This window comes from Girardinichthys multiradiatus, chromosome 13, assembly GCF_021462225.1.
Source record: "Girardinichthys multiradiatus isolate DD_20200921_A chromosome 13, DD_fGirMul_XY1, whole genome shotgun sequence".
Lineage (NCBI taxonomy): Eukaryota > Metazoa > Chordata > Actinopteri > Cyprinodontiformes > Goodeidae > Girardinichthys > Girardinichthys multiradiatus.
Genome location: NC_061806.1, coordinates 36,236,754 through 36,261,504, shown reverse-complemented (window position 1 = coordinate 36,261,504; position 24,751 = coordinate 36,236,754). Strand labels below are relative to the sequence as shown.

At 38.1% G+C, this 24,751-nt stretch overlaps 1 long non-coding RNA gene across 1 annotated transcript; it reads right to left on the bottom strand.

Moving 5' to 3' along the window:
* Positions 1-723: 723 nt before the first annotated feature.
* LOC124878907 lies at positions 724-4,013 on the bottom strand. The gene is made up of 4 exons (XR_007040891.1): positions 3,964-4,013; positions 1,244-1,337; positions 1,052-1,079; positions 724-802 (listed from the first exon to the last, which is right to left on the bottom strand). It is a non-coding gene; the product is annotated as an uncharacterized LOC124878907 (long non-coding RNA).
* Between the last annotated feature and the right edge of the window lie 20,738 nt (positions 4,014-24,751).

The following is a 24,751-nucleotide window of genomic DNA, read 5'->3' as shown; positions in this document are numbered from 1 at the left end:
CACTTTGGGATGTTTTGGAGGAGCGAGTCAGGAAACGTTTTCCTCCACCAGTATCACGTAGTGACCTGGCCACTATCCTGCAAGAAGAATGGCTTAAAATCCCTCTGACCACTGTGCAGGACTTGAATATGTCATTCCCAAGAAGAATTGACGCTGTATTAAATGCAAAAGGAGGCCCTACAACATACTAATAAATTATTGTGGTCTAAAACCAGGTGTTTCAGTTTCATTGTCCAACCCCTGTAATTGTTTGTTGCAGTTTGGTCACTTAAGATCCTCAGCCAGATGAGGTGTCATTTCAGCATATCGGGTGGGGCTCCTATAGTTGATAATAGTCTGCAAACTCCTCCACACAAGTACTGTCACTCACTGAGAAGATTATTTTTATTTTCTTACTGTCAGATCTTTTAGCTAGCTTGATCTCCTTTGTCAATTTGTTTCTTGCCTGCTTATACAGGGCCTGGTCTTCACTGTGGTAAGCCTCATCTTTGGTCTGACGCAGCAACCTCATATGTTATGAAAACTATGCTTTATTGTTTTTGGAAGTACAAAAACAATAAACCATGGTTTATTGGTATGCAAAAACATGTGTTTGTAGACCAAGACCTTGGTCTGCAAACACATGTCCTCTCAGAAGCTGATGTATGAAGTCACTACATCAGTTAGTTGGTTTAAATCAGAGGCATAAGCTTAAAAAACATTCCAATCTGTGCAATCAACACACCTTTGTTGCATCTGTTTTGATTAATCAGTCCACTTCTTAACGGTCCAAACCACAGGCTTAGAGGTTGTCAGTTTCTGCCTGTAAGTTGGTATAAGATGAAGCAGGCAGTGATCAGAGTCCTGACCCTGCACGAGGGACAGTACTGAATGGATGATTTAGAGCTGTGCAACAGTGGTCTGGTGTGAGCAGAGAACTGTGTCTCCAGATCTCTGCTCACACCAGACCACTGTTACACAGCTCATTGAAACACCAGTCTAGAATGTGATTAAAAACAATGAAAACAGACCAAAACAGCATCAATCTCAGATTGTTGCATAGCGCTTATACCTTAAAAGCCATGGACTGCCACTCCAAACTGTAAAGAAAGAGAAACAAAAGGAAAGCTCTTATTGGTATTATAACCTGCGATCTAAAGACAATTGATAACAATTTATGGTATTTTAGCTTTGGAACGGAATTAAAGTCAGCTTTAGCTATGAAGTGTTGCTGGGTTTATGCTTTGTTTGCAAACAAACATACAGAACTCCTGCTGCGTCTCTTCGGCATATGTTCAGGATGCCTTTTTGGGCTTCCCTTTGGATGTTTTCCTGGCACATATCACTGGGAGGAGACCCTGGAGAAGATGGACAAACTCACTGGAGGGACTGTATGTTGCCTGTGGTCTGGGAATGCCTTCGGAGACCATAAGACCATGCCACGAGAGTCACTGGGGAAAGAGAACTCTGGATTTTCTCCAGAACTTGTTAGTCTTGCGTCCAGACCTCTGATAAGCACAAGACAATCAATGCCTGGATAGATGAGTTTATTTCAAGGTTTTGAGTTAATAGTGCATTTTAAATACCAAAAAAGCTGCTTTCAAACATTGAAAATAAAAGGTTTCCTTTATACATCTACCTTAAATCAAGAAAACACTAAAATGGCCCTAAAAATGAATACTCGTTCTATTTTGCCATTACAGCTGTAGAATTAATAAACAGCAGGACAAAACACAAACAGTTTGTTTGATTTTAGTGCCAGTGACAAGGAAACATTTATAGAAACTGTGTCTGTGTATCAGTACTATACTTCAAAAGAGAGTTTGTGTGTATGTGTGTGTGTGTGTGTAGATGATGAAAAGATAATGATGCATCAACGTCTGTGTCTGCTGCCATTGAAACTCAGTGTCCCACTGTGACAAGAGCCAGGTGCTGATGGGAGAGACAAATCAAGCAGTAAATCAAAAACATCTTGATTGGAGATGATTATACTTCTCATTCCCCCTTTCTTTATGTATATGTCTGAGTGTATATTTGTTCTTTCTTGCTATCATGATTTTTGGTTGTCTTTTCTGCCCCTCAGAATTTGCTCAATCACAAATAAAGAAGCAGTTTCTTTGACGTCAGAAGAGATTGCACTGATTGACATGAATATCCAAGAGATTTACCAAAGCAATATATAGATTGTCTGTTAACACTAAATTGCACCCTAACCTTAGAACAAATATTTTAACTGACATAAAAAATTTCAACCACAGGAACATTTTGCTTTTCTGAGAAGGAGCAGCTCCTTCATATTAACTCTAACATATATTTAGCTTTACCATGATCAGTCAGTCAGTCATTTTCTACCGCTTATTCCATAGTGGGTCGCGGGGGAGCTGGTGCCTATCTCCAGCAGTCTATGGGCGAGAGGCAAGGTACACCCTGGACAGGTCGCCAGTCCATCGCAGGGCAACACACAAACAACCATGCACACACTCATACACCTAAGGGCAATTTAGAGTGACCAATTAACCTAACAGGCATGTCTTTGGACTGTGGGAGGAAGCCGGAGTACCTGGTGAGAACCCACGCATGCACGGGGAGAACATGCAAACTCCATGCAGAAAGACCCCAGGCCAGGAATTGAACCCAGGACCTTCTTGCTACAAGGCAACAGTCCTACCAACTGCGTCACCGTGCAGCCTTTACCATGATCATTTATTGCTCAAATATAGTGAGAAATGTAGTACAGATACAGCATTACTTTAGATTGTTAATGATCTTGGGTGAAATATGACTCTGCACAAACCATCAAAACTGATATTATTGAAGGAAAGTGCAGCCTTCAGCTTTCATGTTGATCACAACATTTTACTTAACAGACTTATGACGATCGGCATCTCTGTTAGTAACTTTTTTAAACATTATAAACTGATACATGGAATTCCACAAGGCTCAATTTTAGGTCCTACATGCAATCGTTCATACATGGTCCCATTGGGAAACATCAGAAGACATGACATTATGGGGATGACACACGTTTACACTGACAACCCAAGTAGAGTTGATGCACTATTCAAATTCTATTTTGTAGATTAAATCAAAGAATGCACAAAATGTTCAATCAGGTCAATCAGGACAAAACCTGACTTTCAATAATGAACAATATCTTCACAGTAAAAACCTTACAGTAAAATCTCAAACACATATAATGTATTATTCGTATTACTTTAAAAATCTTGGAGTGAGTTATTTCTAGTGTAGGTTTTTGTATTTCATATTAGAAATAAAATTTTAACATCTGAAGAGCATTGCCTAGGTTAACACGCCTCTCTCTCAATCCATGCAGTAATTTATACATGCTTTTGGAACATGCAGAATACAATACTGCAATATTATGCTGATGCACATACTGCCATGCATTGTCATGTTTAGTGGAGGCAGGTAGGATTATGGTGACAGGTGAATTTAATGAAAAAAGGTACAAAATTTACGATCACAAATACCCCAGGAGATTAAGAAATCTAACGTGCACAGAGAAATGGCAGAAAACATCACTAGGAGTAAAAAGGAATATGGATGACAAAACCACAGAAAGCAAACCCAAGAGAAGACTGATGCATAACTGGCAGCATAAACAGGAGGATATGGCAAAGTAGTGACTAAACAAAGAGGCTTAAATGCTGGAGTTAATCACAGAAGATAGAGGAGTTTAATTTAACCACCGGCAGCACCTGAGGGAGAAGCAGGGAAACACATGGAAATAATATCTAAACAGAGCATGACCAGGTACAAGAACAACTCAAACATAAAACTAAAAAGTTAAAATAAAACTAAGAAAGAGGACTGATACTGTCGCATTAATATTTGTTGTTGGACCAAAGTGCAGGTAAGAGCTGGCCAGCCGCATGTTGAATGATCTTCAGCTTTATTCAGAGGTATCCGAAACGTAACAGAAATCACTGCAGGAGTTAACCAGAGTCAAAGTCCAAAACTTACATCTAGCTCTGCAGGAACATGGAACACATGGCAGTCAAGGGTAGAGACCCAAGTTGAGAGACGAGGAACCAGCAATCAACACAAGAACCAGACTAATTAATATACTATGGGCAGGTAATCAAAGGAAGATGGAACAGGTGAGACAAGGAGGCAGGGAGACAGAAGGAACAGGTGAAACTAATGCATAGACTAAACATGGGCAAACTAACAATAAAAAGACACAAACCAAAAACCACAAAGAAAGTCCAAATTGTCACACCATGACAGACAGGAGAACAAGAAGTAAATGGAATGCAACAAACAAGGTAAGACAGACCACCAAAATAAAATGAGAACATCTACAAAAATACATTTATACATTAACCCATTTATACATTAATCCCACTTATTTATCAGATTTATTTTTACACATGCAAGCCATCCAGTTCCAGAAACTATTTCTTTGAGCGTTACATAAGGACTAACTGTTTCTTTTTTGGTTTCTATTTGACAATAGTTTGACAAGAAAGAGAGAAAACCTATGTAAAGGACCACACACTTGGACTTTAATCTGGGGCAGCAGAACTCTCGTGGAGTACCAGTTTAGCCATTGATGTACAAGCTGTCCTCTCCACAAATCTGTGAAACGTCTATAAAAAGATGGAACACCATTTTTCATACACATTTTGACTCATTTGCCCCATTATGGCTATGATTAAGCAAAGCAGTCTATTAGTTCAAAACTTTTCTTGGTAAAAATAAGATTCATGGTCTGAAAGACTAAAACACATGATCTAGACAATTGTCTTAATCACCAAACCATCAAATGACCGTTTGTATCCTGCTGATGAGGCCATCAGTATTCATTTGTATTTTGATAGAAATGTTCTATCACACAAGAAAAGTGATCACAATCAGAATGCTTTTGTATTGATTCATGGTGCCCTTTCCTCCAAATTTTCCAAGTGGACCAAACTATGCTCCTCAGAGCATAACTAAACCCACAGATTATTCACCCCACCCAAATTCAAATTCAATTCAAAAATACTTTATTAATCCCAAAGGGAAATTAAATGTTGTTATAGCTCATATTATACCCCAATACAGAGATCATGCTTTTCTGATAACTTCTGTTAAAGAAGCAGAGCCATTTAGCAATCCATCTACTTGAACTCATCCACAACTCCACCATAGTACAACAAAAATCTCCATGTTTGACAATGCATTTTAAAGTGTTTTAAACTCTGCCAGCTAATAATCCATGCCCAAATTGCAAAACGCCTGTTCAGAAGGTGCAGAAGAAAAGATACCTTGAGCTAAACCACACATAGGAGAAGAAAAACAAAGGATGCTTGTTTTGAGGAGGTCCTTTGTGAGGAAAGTTTCTGTAATCCAAATTTGGACAATTTATCACTCAGGGCACTCCAAAGATGGAAAATAGTGTTTGATTCCTGGAGAAGAAATCAGATTTACTCCTTTCATTTTCCTTCAGGTTGACAGGTGGTAAACTAGCCCATTAGAGCCATCTGTTGGACTGAAGCTTAAAACTGCTGTAATAAGGCCCTGAAATGATCTTCTGTGTTTACAGGTGCAAGCTGTTGGTATCTTACCGAGGCATATTTGTATTCCTATTTTTTAGGTTAGCTGTAAAACAGTGCTTGGTTTGTTTTCTTTGATTTTACACATAAATAGATAGCAATAATGCACCAGTTTAATACCCGTCTATTTGAAAGGGAGAAGAGAAAGAGTAATTTTTCAACAACCTTGTGTTTGAATTTTTTGCTTTTTCACTATATATTGTTTGGTGGCATTCCTCACCTTTCTCTGAGTCTGAGACCCTGACAGATTACAGGTGTATCTCAATACATTATTAAGTATTATTAAAAAACATATTCATTTCAGTAACTCAATTCACTAAATAAAAATCATTATATAGATTAATTATACACAGACTGATGTTTTCAAGATTTTATTTTTGTTAATCATGCTGATTTTCCACTAACAGGTAATGAAAACACTTAAGATCAGAATATTACATCAGACGAATTAAAAAAAACATTTGTAAGACAGATGTGTGGGCTTAATGAAAAGCATGTTTAATGCCTGCTTAAAGGTTGATCATTTCAAAAGGTTCTTTATATGTGACAAACAAGCTTTACAGGAACGCATATTCTTATTTATTGAATATGACTGTTTGCAAACTACACAAATATAAGTAAGCATAACATAGGTGATGATACAAACAGAAAAACAATTTTTACCAGGAAGCTGGTGATCCACTGATAGGTGGAGGCAGACACTGTGAGCTGGGTGAACTTTTGGTGGAGGATATCTGGGTTGATGGTGGTTGAAGGCTAAGCTGAAGTTAACAACATGGCTTACATCCCTGGGTAGCCAAGGTGATGTCCTTTAGATGCTTCAACACCAGCCTGTCAATGGATTTCATGACCACAGACGTCAGGTGACAGCTCTGTAGTGCATTTCTTGGGGACTGGGATGCTGATCGAATGCTTGAAGCTGTGGGGAACTTCACGCAGCTCCAGAGACCTATTGAAGATCTGGGTGAAGATAGGGTCCAGTTGGTCAGAACATGCTCTCACTCAGAAAGAGCGAACTACCATCCAGTTCTGGAGCTTATATAGTCTTCTGAGACTGAAAGAGCCTATTTACATTTTCCTTAGTGATCTTTTCTGCAGGCTGGTGGTCAGAGGGAAGAGGGTTGCTGGTGGGAGGTAGTTCTTCTGTGTGGGAGTGAGGTGCAAATGGCTGCTTTAGAAACCTGCAGAAGAAGCTGTTGAGGTCATCAGCCAGTTAGGGTGTCATCACAGCATTGGGGGACTGTAGTAATCGAGGTCATTAAGCTCCTCCAAACTGCTGCTGCTTTGTTAGTTGAGAAGCTGTTTTTTAGCTTCTCGCTGTAGCTTCTCTTAGCTACCCTGATCTCCTTGGCCATTTTGTTTCTTGTCTGCTTATACAGAGCCTGGTCCCAACTACTGTACGTCCCTTCTGTGGTCCAGCGCAACAACCTAAACATGAGAAGGATGTGAGGATATACAACCAATTATAAATGGTTTCTAATATTTATTTTCCATTGGATAACCCCTCATTTATCTCTGTTCCAACTGTGTGACTTTTGTAACCCCATCTCTCTGTTTTACCTTTCATATCTGTCTCAAATAAAAGCCGAGACAGAGAAATGCAGATTGGAAAAAATCAGGCAGAAATTGGAGTAAAGATAGAGAGATGAAGGTAAACAGACGAAGGTAGGAAATAAGAGATTGGATGACAGCGCTGCATGTCTGTGATCTCAGTGTGAGTCTGATCCCTGCTTGGCCCAATTCTTTACCTCTTTACACCACTCCCTCTTCCTATCATATTCCCATCCATTTCTTCTTCAAATTAATCGACATTTTTACCTCAGTTAATTTAGGTTTTACTCAACTGCTAGATCTTAAAGAACTTGTTTGATATTAGAATTAGGTTTGCAGTTTTGGCTGTAATTTCTCCTGCTTTATCTCTCTCCTCTTGTCATCTTTTTTAATCTCTCAGCAGGTAGTGATCCCAGCGGTGACATGTGCCTCTGCACCCCACAATTACTGTCACGTTTGCAAAAAGTAATGGTAGGAAGGGTAAGATGATAAGCTGTTTTTATCTGATTGCTTTGAATTTTTTCCCCCCGCATTGTCTCAGGTGTGTCAGATAATAAGATTCTCAGCAACAAGCGCAATTTTTATATCAGAGCAGCCTCTGACCTCAGTTTGCTCTATGGAGAACTGCTATGTGCTGGATTTAAAGTAGTTTTTTTGTGTATTTTTTAAACAAACTCATAGCATAAAAAATCTAAACAAGCAGTGAGGCCAATTACATGCATTATGTATAACCGAGGAAAACTATACTATTTTTCAGTGTAGAAATTGGTCATTTGCCCCAATTTCAGTGACATTTCGAACAATAACTCCAACAGTACGCTGCTTACTGAGCATTAATCATTTAGAAAATGTTGCAGTGTAAGAAAGATTATTAAAATTTATGAAAAAGCTCAACCCCTGTCTATAATATCCAGGAAATACCTATTTTCCTTTGTAACACATCATTAAGGTTTTATGCTGTAACTGCATAACATGGCTTGTATTAATCGGAAATATGTTTTAATGGTTACGCTAATTATTTAGAGAGACAAATAAAATACATACAACTGTGCACACAAATACACAGCTCTAGAAAACATTAAAAATAAAAAAGTACCAAAATCACTAAGTTTATAATTTGTTTTAATCTGTATCTTACTGCTTTTTTTTAATAACAAGACAAATGTTCTGTTAAAGACATTCGTTTGTTAGCTGCACTGAAAATGTTTATTTAACCTTCATTCCTACAGTTCTAGTCAGACGTTTTACAAACACACATCATAAGCACAAATGTTTAACTTATTTTGGGCTTTATATGATTTCAATAAGGTCCAATCATAATGCTGGCAGGGTATTTGACCACTCTTCTTGCCAGAATTGGTAGAGCTAGTTTAAATTGGTTGGCTTTTTTGGTGCTGACTGGCTTTTAGGCATATTCCAAAACAGGTCTTTAAGGTTGATGTCATGGCTTTGGAGGGAAATTAATGTTTGGCTACTTCATCCATCCATTAACCAGTTTTTATGTGTCTTTGGTCATTGTCCTGTTTGGACACCAGATTTTGTCCAAGATTCATCAGCTCCTTACTGCCACTCTCAGAAGAAACCTCAGGACAATGGAAGATGCTGGAGAAACAGATTATGAAATGAAAATACCAAGATTTTGCTATTTGGCTGCAATGACGAACAGAATGAGGCTTTGAAACCTAAGTATGCTGTACCAATTGATAGACGTGGTGGTGGTGGCATCATGCTGTGGGGCTGTTTCACCACCAGTGGTACTGGTGCATGGCACAAAAGGGATGGAATAATGAGAAGCATATGACCTCATTCGAGGTCATATGAAATGAAGGAGAAAACGTATGTTTCAGCTCCCCCATGTTGTTGACCAAAGGAAATTTGATCATTCTCTGCAGTCTGACAAGTTTACAAAATCTTTTTATACATTTCTTTAACTAGCAAGCAAAAACTGCACCCTGCTTCACTCACATGTTTGTTCGGTCCAGCTCAGCCTGGGCGAAACGGTCTGGTTTGGAAATAAAAGCCATTTTATCTCAACGTAATCTCCTCAGTCGGACAGTTTACATGACAGGTGCTCCAAATGTTCTAAATTTTCTACCCCGTTTTCCGACATTTTCAGGTGTTCATAGTTGTTCTAAGAGGATATCGATTCAAAACTAATCCAAACTGGATAGAAATGCGCACAAAGGGATCAAATAGTTTTAACAATTTGGTTTCTGAATTCATAAATTGTACAAAAGTGGGTAGATAAAGGAAATGGGGGGCGACCTCCAAATTCTTCAATTTCGCCCTAAAATATACATGGTTGAGAGTTGGTGCTCCACCAGCATATTAAAACTTTTAAAAATCGTTGGACTATGCTTAATAGCCTGTTCTAATTCAATTCATTTCAATTCAGTTTATTTCAATTCACAACACATGTTGTCTCAAGGCCCTTTACAGAGGCAAATCAATCGAAACATACAGATTTCGAGTCGGGTACATACATTCCAATTCCCGTAAATTCTGGACTACAGAGCGCACCTGATTAAAAGCCGCATGCTCTAATTTTAGAAAGAAAACCAATGTTGTACTCGTACAGGCCACACCGGATGTTAAGCCGCAGGTGTCCCACGTTGTAATATGATTGACACAGAAAGATATAACACTTGAGGAATTTTTAACTTAATCCGTATGGTAATATAAACAAATGCATATTGCAAATGCTTTTTTTTTTTTTTTCAAACAGTGGCTAACACGGCTACCTTTAAATATACGTACGTTATCAGTTACACACAAATTTCGTTGCTAATGCTTTTTTTTACTGAACTGTGCACGAACAACATTCCAATATCTCCTAATTGATTTACATTGCAGCCTACCAGGTCAAAAGTCATTGATCGCCTTCTTCATCTGAAACCATCAAAGTCCTATTCTTCAGTGTCTGAATTGAACAGCCTCAGGATCTCGTCACTCACTTCAGCCTCTTAGTTGACGCTCTCACTTGAGCGCACCCGGTCCCCTTAATCACGCAGCAGTCCAGCCTTTCGAATCCCGCTGGTGATTTTCCATGTTGATGAGGGTGAATATGAATGACTGATTTACAATACCGGTAATTGAATTGTGAAAGTGCTCTTGATTTATCGCACAAGTTCATTGGACCTCTTTGAACTACTCATCAATTTGATTGGTCTACTGTTACCAGGCAAAATGTTTTTGGCGGCATGAAAAAAAACATGCATTAGCTGCACCGTTGTATAGGCCGAAGTGTTCAAAGTGTGGGGAAAAAGTAGCGGCTTATAATCCGGTATTTACGGTAATCCTAGCTGTCATACAGTGCAGTCACATTCAGTTTATTAGTCAAATTGGTTAAGAAGTTTTCTAAGGAAAAGAAAGGAAGCCCAGCAGATTGCATCAAGTGAGTGACTGGCAGCATTCACTCCTCCTAGATGAGCATGTATAGCGACAGTGGACAGTCGCTTGCATTGACTTCCCTCATACTGAGCATGCATGTAATGACAGTGGAGAGGAAAACTCCCTTTTAACAGGAAAAAACCTTCAGCAGAACCAGAACCAGGCTCAGTGTGAGTGGCCATCTGCCACGGCCGACTGGGGGTTTGAGAGAACACACAGAAGCACTGATCCAGCAGTACTTTCTATGTGAAAGAAAATAACACATTAAAGACAGTAGTAGCTTCCAGTAGTGGCTTCATCAAGGAGAGAAAGACATCTAAGCATATGAACTCTGAGCCAGTTTTAAGCATAGATTATGAAAGAGAGCACATACAGTTAGTCACAGTAAAAACTCAGCCAATAGCTATGGAGGAGGAGCTATGTTCTGTGCCTGGAAACGGAGCAATATTAAAAAGGTCTGCCATTTTCAAGAGTACTCAGATATCTAGCCATGATTATGCTAAAGGCTTGTTAGTGGTTGCAAAAAGTTGGCAGTTTAAAAGTCAAGCTGCATATTCAAACTTGTGCACCCAATTTTAAAAAAAGAATTAAAGTGTAATCATACCACCCTGGAAAAAGGACAGTTCAAATCAATCATTAAAAGCCCAAAATGATGATGACATTCATGCCCATGACGAGTATATGATGACTTCGAATTGCAGATGTATCTGTAGGTATCACAGGTATAAGTCTGGAATTTCCCTTTTTTATACTATCTGTTTCAAAATGTTTTATTACTGTACTACAACTTAGATCACCTTCCAATCTTCATTTTGTCCCAACAAAAACATTTGTTAGACAGACATCTGTCCAAAAAGGAGTGAAAGCAAGCTCTGGCGTTAAAACTCATATTATTTGATCAAGACCATGTTTTGTTGTCGGTGCTAAATTACTTCTCTGTCAACCTGCCACCATAAAAGGCAGCAGAACATTGATCCAAGATGTTCTTAAAGAACCCCACAGTATGAATCCGGTTTCAGGTTTAAAGTGACTTTATAGTTCAGAACAATTATTATGGAAAGTCTTGAATAGGCTTTTTCTAATGTAATGTGTTCATCCACCTCACCGACAAGTTGAATGAGGGCCTCATTTACTGTGTGACATTAATTGCTTTAGCTTGACAATACTTTGTTACTTTCTTTTTAAACTGCCCAAGCAAGGTTCTGTTGACACTGAGTAGAAAATAATCAAAGCTATCATCCTTCTCGCTGTTAGGCTTTAAAACACTTATAAAGCAATAAAGATAAAATGATCAACAAAGCAATAATCAGCTCTGGCATTAATCCTCCTCTTTCTGCTGTACTTTTTTATTATTTTTCTGTACTGCACTTTTCTCTGCTGGGTCCCAAAAAGTGCTGATGAGGCTTGCAACATACAAAAGACAGCCAACAAAATGAATAAAAGTTTTGCATTAACTTCTTCAGCTTTAGGCTTAAAATCTAACTATATACTAAAACTATAACAATTTACAGGGTTTCTATCCACAGGAGGGGTAGGCAGGTAAAGTATAAAAATCACTCTTTTTCTTTCTAGGGTTTCATGTGTCAGGACAAAATAAGGACAGACTGGTCTTTACCAAGTTCTGAAATAATTTTAAATTCAATTCAATTGTGTGTGATTCTACACACAGTTTTTTTAAATTAATTAAAATAATTAAAAGGCACCTTGTAGAACTCCGCACCAATTAGTAGTCATTAAAGTAGTCATTTTGCCTCACTTTTCCTTATCCAACATTGCTTCAGTTCATTGAGGTTTGCAGCTAAGAGTTTATTTTCAGCTCTTTAGGTCCTGTTTCAGCCGTTCTGTTGTAGATTTGCGGCCGTTTTAGGGCAACATTGTTCCAGTCTCTGACCCAGTTTGTGTGAAGCTTTAGCAGTCAAACAAATAAACTCACATTTATATTTACTGTGTATTATTGTCCAATACCTCCACATTGGTCTCACCAATCTAACAGACATTTTTCTGAAAGTTGCCTGCTTCATTCAGATGCAGCTTTGTAAAGCCAGCTTGTGTTGATACATCCTTTTTGAAGAAGAGATGCACACTTGTTTTGTCTTCTTCTACCTGTACTGTCATGAACTTTAACTCTTAACATGCTAACTGTGGATGATGGATTCTAAAATGGAGCTCTTGAGTTTTTTTTGTTTTGCAATTTTATTTTGCATTGAAAAATATGGCCTCAGGGTGAATTTGCTGGAACATCAAAAGTTGGGAAAGTTGGTTAGCCTCACAAATGTTTTCCCCTTGGGGATATTCTTTCTCTCTGTAGAACGATGGACTCTAGATTGTTTGGAAATTACCTTGCAACCAATCCCAGATTTAGGGGCTATAACAATTGCTTCTCTAAGGCAGTTGCTGATGCTTTTTTTTTTTCCTTGGCATTGTATTAATATACAAACCTTTGTTACAGACTTGAAAATGCCAAAACTACTGCTTTCATAGAGATAGTCACACCTGATAAGCTGTTAATCTTAGGGTTTATAATCCATATGGAATCAGGAAGGATGAACTTCGTTTTTTTTTCTATTTTGACTTACTTTAGCAATAATAACAGTGTGTTGCGGGTTTTTGTGTTAAAACCTTGAAGAGAGCAAAACCCTTTCATTATGTCGTAAACTGAAATAGGCCATACTTTCTTGCGCAGCTCAATCTGTGTGTGTGTGTAATATATGTTCGGTGTCACACCTTCCTACTCTGCCTCTGTGTTTGACCTTGTTGCTGCAGAGCTTGACGGGGGGGGATGGGAGAGAAAGAAAGAGAGTGATTGGTGTTGGCGGTCAAATCTCTCTCTGTTAATGAGCTGTCATCTGCAGGCTGGAGTTCCCACACATTCAAACACACTCGGAGTTGATCCGATGCTGACCTGCGATTTGGAAAGATCTTCATTCATAAAAATTTAAAGTGAACCTCCATCAGTGTGTGGCTATTAAAGTTATCAATCGAAATATTTAAGACAGCTTCTGGAATGACCTCTTCAAGTAAGTTCATTGTCCCACATAAACACACATTCACAAATACACACAGGCGCACCGGGCTGTCTTGGGGTCATAATTTGGACCTTTTGACCTCCATGGTCAAAGGTCTCACCCAATCAAGAGTCAAAATGTGAGCAGAAGGGGCTATGGACTCCCTTGACTGTTCATTACAGCTCCTTTTCTCTTTTCCATGAGTGTTAGAGTGTGTGTGTGTCAGCAGGTTAAGAGTCTTTCCATTGCCACCACAGAGACTGTCTGAATAGTCTCTAATGATTGATTTTATCCTTTCACCTCATCTCAGTGCGTCTTCCTCTCAACGTCAAAGTTGAAATTACAGTTATGCCAAACAGTGACATGTTTCAAACATGGGATGAAGGCGATGTCTGACCTCTATTGGCTTAGGCTGGAAAAATCACATGATGCTACAAATTGTTTCTAAAACCTTTGAGTCATCTTTTATTCAAATCAGCAAGACTGAGTAATTTTTCAAAGTGATCTGGAGGAAGAGGTTTTTCGGAACATCTGAACTTTGGATGATTTTTCAGATATTTTTAACCCATACGTGTTCCTAAATTCAAAGTAGTCTAGTGTTCTGTCACCAAGTATGTAGAATAGAAACACACAGGGAAAAAGTTGTAGACAGGTTTAAAGCAGGATTAGGTTGTAAACAATATCTAAAGCTTCCCACCTCTCATTGTTTAATCTGAACAATGCAACGAGCACAACTGTAGGAACGCAGCTGTTGTCCATCTAAACTCTCAGGCTGCTCAAGGAGTGCAATTATTAAAGAAACTAGTCAAACTCTGGAGGAGCTGCACATATCCACAGGTGATCTGTTGACATGCCACAAGTCTGACCTTTTTGGAAGAGTGGCAAGATTGTTGAACGGTCAAAAAATTTTATGAGAACGTTAGCTACAGGTTATACAGTGGACATAGTAAATATATAAGAGACAGTGTTCTGGTAAGATGAGACCACATAGCATTTTCCTCTATTCAGGGTGGAAAACTTTCACTGCACTTTGCCCTTGAACACACCATTCCCACTGTGAACCAGTGTGAACCATTGATGGGAAGATGAATGGAGCTACATATAGGACAATCTTGAAAGAAAATATTTTATAAGCTGCAACAGACTTGAGTGAGTTTGAGCTCAGTTTTTCAGCAGGATGACGGCTTTTAACATAGAGCCAGAGCAACACAGGAATGGTTTAGATCAAAGCATATTCAAGCATCAGTATGGTTTTAAGCTATTGTGAAAGAATGAGCAATAATTAAAGATGTGCAAGGCTAGATGTGCAAGGCTGGTACAGACATTCCCCAAAACACGTGCAGCTGTAACTACAGCTATTGTGCCTCTGCAAAATAGTGACTTAGTGGCTGCATACTAATGTTTGCCACACTTTTTGGATTGTTATTCTGAAAGAATATGTGGAGGGCCATGTATCATTGTACTTCTACTTCAAGATCATACACTATTTTGACTTTACAAAAAACAAAATCCAATAAAATACATTAAAGTTAACATGACAATGTGTGCAAATGTTCAAGGGATATTAATACTATTGCAAGATGCTGCATCTTAGGTCTGACACATTTTTGTCCACTTGATTCCGTTTTTTGGTATAAGCTGCACAATATGCTCTTGTGGTTAGGTTCAGGAAACTAGAAGAAAATGAGAGGAACTGGCAGCCGACCTTTAGAAAATCTGCTTCTGCAAGATTAAAAGATTATTAGAAAGTTTATCTCCTTGAAAAAAAATCTAAAGAAATTAAAGCTAGTTTCATAGTCATGTATGAATGCTCTGCGTGGAACTACTGACTGTCGATAAAAAACCCTCTGGATTATAATTTCTGTTTGGTGATAAAAAATGTTAACTTAAAAATAATTTTCTATTTGATTTTATTTCTTTAGCATCCAATATAGCCGAGTTGAGATGATTATTTTTTCAGTGCAGCAAATTTAGTTGAATTCACGTCAGATAGGGACATATTATGCAAGGGGCAATTTTAATTTTAAGTTCTTCTCTTCTAGCAACTGTCCGTCAAAAGGCCTCATCAGATGTTTGCTAGTTATTCTTTCACTGAGCAGTCGTTTGTGCCTGGTAATGATCTTCTGCTTTTATTTTCTGGGATGAGGTCTATTAGTTCCCTATTGAATAACCCCAAAGGGGGGAAGGGGGGAGACCTCTGTGTGTGAAGCTATCAGCAGGGAGCACATCAGCGTCTCTCTAGGTCTGACGGTCGCTGATAAGAGTGGAATGATTAACACACTCACACACACACACACAATGGGACGGGCTGGTGGTTAGTCTATTGTTGGAGGAACAACAGACGTCTGGGTGTGCACTGATAATCAGCCATCAAACCAGATTTTATAAAGCATTTTCTGGAAAAGCGTGACAGCATGGAAATGCTCCACACATTATCCTCACAGCTGACCGTAAAAAACCTTCAACGAAATGAAGATTCAACCAGTCACATTTTAAAAATAACTTTTTTCAGTCACTACTAATAATTTTAAGCTCTTTGCTGCTTGGTTTTTCTAAAACAGTTCAATTAACTACGCATCTAAAAAGAAAAAAATTAAGTTTTAACACAAACTCCCACTCAAATATATTAACTTTTGTAAGTACTGAGCAGCTGTACTGAAACCATACATGCTTTACACAATCTGGCAAGCATTGAGAATTGTCATGGATCAAAAGGTCACAATGACTTTGGTTGCTCGCGTTACTTTTTAAGCACAAAATTCAGTTAACTGGTCCTCACCGACTTCAGCAAAGCCCCCATTAACTGGGCACATCTAAGCTGACTGAACCAGACTCCCTCTGAGCTTTTAGACGAAGTTGAATGAGTCTGGGGCTAAAAAAGAACCGAAACTAAATCCAGAAAAAGTGCTCAACTATAAAACCATTAAAGCATGTCTTTCTGAAACTTCTCTCTCATTTCTTCCTCAGTTATCCTCTAAAACCCTTTTTCCTGTTGTTTTTGACTCCTCCCCAGCTGTCCACGGCTCCGCTGGGCTAACATTTCTCTAATTTATCCTCTTCCTCCTTCAACAGCCCCCATCTTTAGTGCCATCCGGGGCCCCTTGTGTCATGGAAATCCTTTGTTCCCCCTGCGTCCTATAATTCAAACACATAAATGCAGATGGAGTGAGTCGGTCTATTTAGGGACTATATTCCTCTATCAAACAATAGCCTTTTTTGAGTAATTGTTTGATAAATTAAAGGGAGAAATGAGCTAATACATACTGTATCTGGGTGAAAAGCATCACTAACATAATTACAGTCTGACATGAGGTTAATGAAATACTTTTTTATAAGAAATGATCATAATATGCTCTTTTATTGTCATTACAAAAAGCTAAATTGAATACCCTAATGTTAAAAGATGATAAAAAGATGAAAACTTATTGATATAGTCTTTTTTTATCTCTTATCAGTACTCTTATCTCAGTCGGTTTGGTCTCTGATGTTTCCCGTCTCTGCAAACGCAACTTCAGTCTCTTGTCTTTGTTGCAAACTAAAATTTGTTGCAGCTCTTCCCTCTACTGAAAGTGGAAACAGCATAACTCAATAGAATAACTGCGTGACTCTGCAACTCTGTGACGAAGATATCAGCAGTATTACTCAGAGGCAGAGAGAGGTTCACAGGACACAAGGGAAGGAGTGAGCGAGAGGGAATAGCCAGCGCGAGTCCATTTGTGCCGAACTACTATATATAATATTCTCCTCTGATTCGTTTAGTGTCTTAGCTGACCAAGAAATTCCTGTGCAATAACCCTCCCAGTGTGTTTTGTATCAGATTAAAACTCTCTATAAATAAATTGACATTGACACTGACAGAATATAACACAGCTCTATCATATGCGCGGAATTTCCCTCTGTAGGCAGCAGATTAGTTACTTTCCAAGCATTTGCATGGAAAATGCTGCATTGCAATATTTTGTGATAACCTTTAATGACATTAAACATTCAATAACTTGAAAAATGACACATGATGATATTTCAGTGACTTACATACATATCAAATCAAATATACTGTTGTGTATATATCCTAAGAGGGACAGGTTTCCTGGGCTACAAGGTACTAAAGTGCTATGAAAACACATTGGTTTAATGGGTACAAATGAGGGGCTGCATGGTAGCACTGTTGCCTTGCAGCAAGCAGGTTCTCTGTTCAACTCCCGGCTGGTGGTCTTTCTGCATGGATTTTGCATGTTTTCCTTGTGAATGTGTGGGTTTTCTTCGGGTACTCCGGCTTCCTCCCACAGTCCAAAGACATGCCTGTTATGTTAACTGGTCTCTCTAAATTGACCTTAGGTGTGAATGGTTGTGTTGTCTTGTCACTGGTGACCTGTCCAAGGTGTACCCTGCCTCTCGCTCGTAGACTACTGGAGATAGGCAACAGCTCCCCCACAACCCAATATGGAAGAAGCGCGTATAGGAAATGGATGGGTGGGTACAAATGACCAATTTCTTAGTCTAACCTTCGGTTGTCCTATGTTAAAAGGTTTCTGAGTTCAAATCCCAGTCTGCATGGAGTTTGTAGGCTGTTTACTGTCAGTCAGCACCATTTTTCAACCTGCCCCAATCTTTTTAAATGGCCTTTGATTTTTACTTTTAAGGAAATTTGTTCTTTTTAAAGCTAATGGGAATCTCCTTTGAGGAGAAAAAACACATAAAAACTGTAATGACAGCACTGAAATCTACTAAACATACAGAAATAGCCATTAATTCTCAAAATATTCTCAAAACATTAGGTTTGTGGGTTTGTTATAAGCTTCATTTTTCCCCTTGCATCTTGTTTAAAATGGTTATAAAAGAAGAAATGTTAAAAGGCAGACTGTGATGGACAAGTGTGAATAGTTTAATAGCAATAGTGCAGGGAGACTTGGAAATATGAGCGTTAGCTTCAATCATTAACCTCTAAAAATATAGAGTAACAAACTTTAAGATAGACCATTAGGTAGAGCATATCATATGTTGAGATCCATATGTTGAGATTCAAGGCATATAGCCTGAAACTCTGAGACGATTTGGATAATAGTATTGTTTAATATTTTTATTGTTTTTTCAATAGTCCATAAAGTTTCATGCAAGGAGATTTTGTTGTTTTTGTAAAATAAACTTCTCCACACGGGCTGGACAGTGGCGCCGTTGGTAGCACTGTTGCCTTGCAGCAAGAAATCCTCGGTTCGACTCCCGGCTGAGGGTCTTTCTGCATGAAGTTTGCATGTTCTCTGCGTGCATGCGTGGGTTCTCACAGGGGACTCCGGCTTCCTTCCACAGTCCAAAGACATGCCTGTTAGGTTAATTGGTCTCTCTAAATTGCCCTTAGGTGTGTGAATGAGTGTGTAGCCATACTGGAGACCTGTCCAGGGTGTACCTCACCTCCCGTTCATAGACTGCTGGAGATAGGCACCAGCTTCCCCACGACCCACTATGGAAGAAGTAGTATAGAAAATGACTGACTGACATTTTAGCACCTCCTAGTGTTTCATGATTCCAAAATTGGCAGAACAACCTCAGGATATTTCTGTTTTGGAATATGAATTTAGTCTAAGTATCTGTAAATATGACAGAAATTTGCCCAACTAACTTTTAAGCAAGCTAACAAAAAACCTCACTGCTTCAAAAGTTTCTTATTTTTCAAAATTTATTAGCTTTATCTCTCTCTATATATAAGATAACAAAAACTTCAAATTCTAGTTGAAGTTTTGGTTAGCACTAGTAATTTTTGTGTCTAAAAAGTAATGGACATACTGTAATTAAGTTAGGGGACTTCTTCCATTTTGTTTTTGAGAAAAACAGGAGAAACAAAATGGAGCAATTACAATAGGGTAACATCTGCATTCAGTAGCCGCTGGATTCAAGGAAAAATTCCCTTGTCTCTGCAGGTTTTGACCTCTAAAAATTGCTTTGATGATGCTTAGGTAGATTATGAAAAAACTCTAAACTCAGTTCTCAACCACCCAAGAGTAAAACAAACATTAGATTGATTCCATGCAAATATTTATTCAATGTATTTTTATCTTATTGTAAAAGTGTGGAAGATGGATGTTGTTCATGCCTACATATTTTTTTTTTTTCATTTTTTTTGTTATTATATGTCAACAACAATAAGCAGTAACAATTTCCTTCAAGGAAGTAAAATGTAATATTCCTAAACATAAATATGCTCAGAAGCACATTTGAACACCAGCGTGTTACAAATATAGTTGTTTTTTAATCCTAATATAAATCATTCACACTATGAAAATAGATTGCTGCATTTACTGTTGTGGTTTGGTTTGGTGAATTTCAAATAATATTGTTACCTCTGGTGTACAGCTTAGATCGGATCTTCTTGTTGACAAATGTATCTGCTAAATAAAATGATATTCTAAATTAGCATGCATGGTGGTGTATGCATGAGCTGATGATATGACCTGACCTGATTGAAGCATTTTGTCTGAGCTCCCCTGAGGCCACAAAAGCACATATTTTGTATAATAATAGATAGAATTTGTGATAAAATCTCTACCAACTCCACATATTTTTACCTCTATTATTTAAAAAAGCAGCAAGTACACAAACGACATTTGTTGAGTTTGAACTGGAAAACAGAAACAAGCTTGTTAATATCTGGTTTCTGGACAAATGCATCATTTCAAGGCACTATCCTTCAGTATTTAGGATATATCTATTATATCTTCACACTTCAGAGTATCTGACTTGTTTCTATGGTCATTCAACACATGGCTTTAAAAATGGGTCTGAAGTATTGCTTTTTCCTGCATCTGATATGTTTAGCATACATATTGTAATCTCTATTCAGGCCATGGGATTTAAAAAAATAAAATTTGCGAAATCAACGTTGTAACTCAGAGACACAATAAAAGCTGCACACAGTTATGTAATTGACATAACTTTGACTCAGATGACTTACCAATGACCCTGTTTTACCATTACTTAATCATATGGTATGCTATGCCTACTCTCAATCTACACTGATGAAGATTTACTTAATAGAATGCTGAATGCTTGGAGTAGCTGAAACCCCAAGGGAGTCAGACCTATTTTTAACCAAGTCTGCCTATAGTATCTGTTTAGAACTCCAGCTAATTTCTCAAAAGTCAGAATTAAAAATTATTTTCATCGTGTTTGTATCTTTTTTGTCTACCTCAGTTATAAAGTAAATGTGTACTTATTCTGTTTTTCAAAACCACTGTTGTAAAGAATAAAAAAATGTGAATTACAGCATATAATTCATTCAAGTGCATTTGATTTTAGGTGAGAATACCTCCTAACTAACATAAGTGGCTTTCTGTGCTAATGGTTGGAAAAGTTGTGTTTGGAGAAAATCTTTTTATGTTTGAAGAATCTGGGGAGTTATTGTGTAAGAGAAAATAGCAAACCCCACAGAGGAAAGCTCAAAGACAACAGAACATCTTCAAAAGTGCAGAGGTAATCATTTGTTTTGAGAGAGAGAGAGTGGCAGTAGAGTTTGTTTTCATGCCAGGCAATAAGGATGCCATAGACTCCTTTTATCAGTTCAGAACATTTTTTAACCATATTTAAATTCTAGTATCTTTTATATGTTTGAAAAATCCACGTTTAAGCTGTTGCATAGCGGAAACAAATTTGAAGGATTTCTAGATAACATTCACAGAATATTGTATCAGGGAGTGAAAAAAGTAATTAATATAAAAATATGAAGGGAAGAGCTTGAAATGGCACAAAGGGAGGCAAATGCCTGAAGTGTTTCATTAGGGGAACGCCAACTGCAAACGTTCTGCTGCTCACACAAACACAACAGCTGAACAAGATACCACAGGAGGTTTAAGTAGCAGGTTACTTCCTTGCTGAAAAAACGTTTCTTTCTATAGCAACAAGGCATTGTTATTTTACAGTCCACTCCTAACAGTCACCCAGTTTCAACTTTTCCTCCGGCTCTGATTTCTCTGTTCCTTCCATCACTGCATCGCTCTATTTTTCTGTCTCTGTGTTTATCCTTTTATCTTGACCTGCATTTGTTAGTTTTTTTCCCTCATTGTTGCCGCTCTCTTTTTTTCATCATGTTTTCCCTCCTCATCTCTTCTTTTCTACCTATCTTCACTTCCTTCATTATAAAGTTAAGAGGATTTGGGGCTGTCTCTGTGTGTGTGGTTGCAAAAATGTGTGTGTCCCTAGACCCAATTAACCCCCACGAATCTCTTCTCTCAGTTGAGTTGTTGCACAAAATGAGAGATGTTCTTAATAACAGCTTTGTGTGCAATGTTTTCATCCTTGCAAAGGGGTGGCCAAATTGTTAAAGATGACCAGAACTGTGTCGGATTTCTGCTCCTCATCACATAAACACAGCTGAGACCTGGTCTAAAAGGGAGCTGCGTGTAACTTCATGCCTGGTTTTTACATACACTAAAGAGCGTTGCTGTTGTTTAGCATTTAAGACGTAATAGATTCAAAGACATTAATTCTGTGGTTACATCACTTCCCACAAGGATGCACTCGTTCAGTCTTTTTTTTGCAAATTATCAACTGGTTAAAGTGTTCCAAGTTATGGAAATATGGATTTCTGAACAAATACTTTTCCCTTGTTTGTTACATCCCTTGCCATTTGTGTTTCGGAAATGTCACACCCACAGTGGCTGTGTGCAGGTTTTTTGTGTCTATGCTGTAATTTCTCTTCTCCTACAGGGTGCGACTGACAGGTGCTTCTCATTGAGCCCAATCAACTGGAGCTTCTTAAAGGAACTATCCCTAATCCTGCACAAATTCGAAACATGTGTGAGAAGAACAGTTTAGTTTGATGTGTAAGCCCTGCCCCCAACTTTTTTCCTCATGAAAAACCCTCCTTCTGTCCTTCCTGGTCTCCTCCCTGTCGACATGCACGAGACTAAACACGCGCCTCAAGCTCGTGCACGGTCCTCCGGAGGAAACAAGGCTTCATCGAGGGACTTCGTTTTCTTTGACATAAAAATGGTTAGTCATCCCGTGTTGTCCCCAGTTCGCTGCTTATTTCCACTAAAAAAAGCCTGGACTCGCTCGATTGCGCAATCAATTAGTCAATTGTTATTATCAAATTACATCTTTTAATACATTGTGTAAAAATTATTAACCCCACAAAAATAAATTCAGGTATAGTTTCTTTAAGGAGGAGGAACCTGTGAGCAGTGAGTCTCCCTTCCACTCCTATCTCGGTTTATAATTTTGGTGTACCTCAAGTGTTTATATTAGGTCTTTTTTTGTTTGTACACTCATCTGCCTCTTTATTAGAAACACAGGTTTAATTGCATGTTAACATAACCAGCGAATCAGCAAATTACATGGCAACGAGTCAATACATTTAGGGAATATTCATGTAAACCATCTTTCCAGTTTATTCAGAATGGCTCAAAAATAAAAGATATGCTGTTAGTAGCAGTTGGTAGAATGAAACTGTCTTGTTGATGGCAGAATTTAATATAAAATTGGCAGACTGTGAAATGATAATAAGACAACAGTGGCTTCTGTAACTCGTTACAACCAAGCTATTATGAAAACATAGTGAACCCTTGCAACAGATGGACTACGGCAGTAGAAGAGCACACCAGGTCCCACTCTTTACTGGGGTACAATTTCAATTGACCCATCAACATTGGACAATAACAGATTGCGAAAATTTTGCCTGGTTGGATGAGTCAGGCATGAAAGGTTCAGAATTTGGCATAAATAAGATGAAACCATGCACCATTCTGTCATGTGCTGAGCATTTTTTAAATATGACTGCCTATACCTAAGTATTGTTGATGCCTATCTGCAGCATAATTGAATGAAGACAGCAATCAGGATAAACAGGAGGATCTGACAAAGGAGTGACTAAATTTAGAGGCTAAAATACTCAGGAGGTTGATTACTGGAATGCAACACAGGTGAGTCTAATAACTCTAAATACTCTGCTGCTGGTGCTGGGGTGGTTGGGGGGCATGACTGACGGAGTTGAAAATTTGTAACTGACACAAATATGATGAAATGATACAAATCAACACAAAGGAATAGCTAACAGAAACCACAAAGCAAATACATTGGATCACATTTAGCAATAGATAACAGAAAAAAACGGATCTCAAAGTCATTATGAGGATACAAATATTTGGATCAAATAATAGATGCACAACTTATAAAAACACATGTTAAAAAAGTTATAGACAGATTTAAAATTAACTTGATGAATTTCAAACATGCCACAATTTAGATACTGAGGCTTCACAGATGTACATGAATTACATGATTCAGTGACATATAGGAAGAACTGCACTACAGTTATTAGAAATGATCTATACACACTTCAAAAATGTTGGGCCAAAACATCCCAACGGTGTTTTAACAAGGCACAATTATTCATATTGAAGAAACAAGATCAAATTCTGATTATATTTTACTTGTATATACAATTTAGCATGGCCCAGTCCCCCCACTGCTGAATGAATTTATCAACCAAAATTAAAACTTGTCCATAAGAGCTGCAACCAGAGGACAGCATACCGTCCCACACAGGAAAAGTGCATTTGGGCAGGCAGGACACACTTGGAATACTGTACCCACTGGATTAGGGAATACATCATTTTATAGGTAGTTCTCTAAATCCTCAAAACTGTGGTTGGTAACGAATTAAATCTGTGATTATATGAAGATTAGTCTGTGTTGCATATGGACAGCATGTTTCTCATTTCATCTCTTGCAACTTTTTTATTCGTTATTTTGTGATTAAACAAATCATGTGATTTATTGTTTTAATCTTATTTTACCCCATCAGCCTGCCAGCGACTGAAGATGGAAGTTCGCCTCTATGGCTAAATGCGGCATATTTACATGATGAACTGAAGTGCCCATGTTGATTATTGGGCTTTGTCCCTTTAACCATACTAAACACAATACAAAGAATTCAACAGAAATAAATATTTCTGTGGCTTCACAAATCACAACTTTATTGATTTTTAGTATTACGGTTGGACGCATTTTCATGAAAAACGATAACCGTTGCCTCCCCGATCAGCTCTAATTTGAACACATTTTCACCTACTTGTCCTATTTCCTTTGAAATCTGAAGTAGAGAAGCAGACTAAACCTGGCATACTCACTTTGAAGACGTTTTAATTCACACAGTAGGGAGGGTTAATGGATCACTGGTGCTCCTGCTGGTTGTGTTAGATCCAATTAGTGAATAAACAAACACAATTTGAAACTGCATTAAATTTATGTATCAATACGAGGAAGAAATTGGCATCT